Source organism: Pyxicephalus adspersus, chromosome Z, assembly GCF_032062135.1.
Source record: "Pyxicephalus adspersus chromosome Z, UCB_Pads_2.0, whole genome shotgun sequence".
In the NCBI taxonomy this organism is placed as follows: Eukaryota; Metazoa; Chordata; class Amphibia; order Anura; family Pyxicephalidae; genus Pyxicephalus; species Pyxicephalus adspersus.
Genome location: NC_092871.1, coordinates 340999 through 342991, shown reverse-complemented (window position 1 = coordinate 342991; position 1993 = coordinate 340999).

The following is a 1993-nucleotide window of genomic DNA, read 5'->3' as shown; positions in this document are numbered from 1 at the left end:
AATACCAGTCCCAGCATCCCCACCCCCACGGGGCAATACCAGTCCCAGCATCCCCACCCCCACGGGGCAATACCAGTCCCAGCATCCCCACCCCCCCCGGGGCAATTCAAGTCCCAGCATCCCTCACCACCCCTCTTCAGAGGAGCAGTGGGAGCTCCAACTGTTCATCCTAAAAAGGCGCCCCGGCTGCGCCCCAGTTGCCAGACTTCATGAGAATGGATGGCAGAGAAATAAAATGTTTAATGTAAAGCAGAACTCCACCCACACAGAGGATTCACACACCGTCTGTTCAGCCAGTCCTGTGATTCACACACCTCTGCCACACTGTACAGGTGAAACCAGCTATAGCCTCTGCCTTTCTGCCTCCCCCGGCTCAGTGGCTGAGCTCCTTCCTGCCACCCCCCAATATACCACTTCCTGTACTGCCCCCCATCAGTGGGCTCTCTATTAAAGCCCCATATCCCCCCTAAAATTAGGGGCAGTGGCTTTTGTAGTCTGGGGTAGTGGGGTAACAGGAGTACTAGTATGGTGAGTTTAGAATAGGTGGAGTAATATGGGGTAGTAGCTTAGAAGGTGTGGGGTAGGTGAGGTATTTAGGGGTAGCAATTAGGTTAGCTTGGGGTAGGTAGGGTAATCAGGGGTTAATGAGGTAATCAGAGTTGGTGGGTGCAGATGGGGTAAGAGAGGGTACAGTAAAGGTTTTACGGGGTAATCAGGAAAAGAAAGGGGGTAGGAAGTGCAGTAAGGGGCAGATTAGGTAATTAGGGTTGGTGGGGGTACAGCATTGGGGTCAATGGGGCAATAAGTAGTACAGAAATCCGTCACCAGGAATGGGGATCAGGTGGGGGCGTGGGTGGCAGTCAGTGGTAGTTGAGGCAAAGGGGGTATAGAAAGGTGGAGTAAGGGGGGGTGCATGGTTAGGTTTGCAGTCGCAGAGGGGCACTTGCTGATAGTGAGGGGTAGATGGGGCACTTAGTGATAGGGAGGGGTAGATGGGGCAGGGAGGGGAACTTGGTGATAGTGAGGGGTTGATGGGGCACTTAGTGGTAGGGTGGGGTAGATGGGGCACTTAGAGGTAGGGAGGGGTAGATGGGGCACTTAGAGGTAGGGTGGGGTAGATGGGGCACTTAGAGGTAGGGTGGGGTAGATGGGGCAGTGGGGGCACTATGGGGTGGTGGGTGAGGCTGAGGAGGATATTTGGGGTGTGGAGGAGGGTGGAAGGGGGCATTAGGGGGTAGGTGGGACACTCGTGGGAAGCATGCAGTTACTAGAAGGGGGGGTACCAGAAGGGGGGCAATAGGTGAGGTAGTATCGGAGGGTCGTAGTTACCCCGGAAGTACTCGTTAGCTTTTTCTTTTAACTCTTCTGCTGTCCTGCCCCCGCCGCCCCCGCTCTCTCCCCCACCGGTCTCCGCCGCCATCTTGCCGGTCACTGTCACTGCGTCACTAGCACAGCGACACATTGGGGGATAGCAGGGGGACCACGTGACCTGCGCCATCTTGGGAGTGGCGATCTGAAAATGAGGGGGCGGCCATGTTGGGGAGGGCAGGAAATCACCATGCAATGGCCACGTGCTGGGCACGTTGTAGCTTACCGTTGTATATATCTGCCCTCTCACCCCCGTTATCCTCCCCTCCCCATATATCAGTGACATGCCCACCATTTGGTATATGTGCCCTCCTACATGATCCTGGCCGGGTAAACCGAAGTCCCTCCGGGGAGGACCCTATAGTATTACTGAGTATAAACATCTCGGGGACAGTTGGAAATGATAAAATGTCCGGGTTGAGCCCAATGCCCATTCAGCAACATTTACATCAATTGAGATACGAGGCATAGAGAACAGAACCCACAGGGGCAGTTGTAGATGGTATGTGGGCACATAGATTGGGCTTCATGTAGTATTGGAGGCTGGGAAATGGTCTGGACTGAAACCCAAACTGGAAATGTATGCAGACTTCTCTTCTGGAGGGCGTGTGCCCCCCACCCCCCC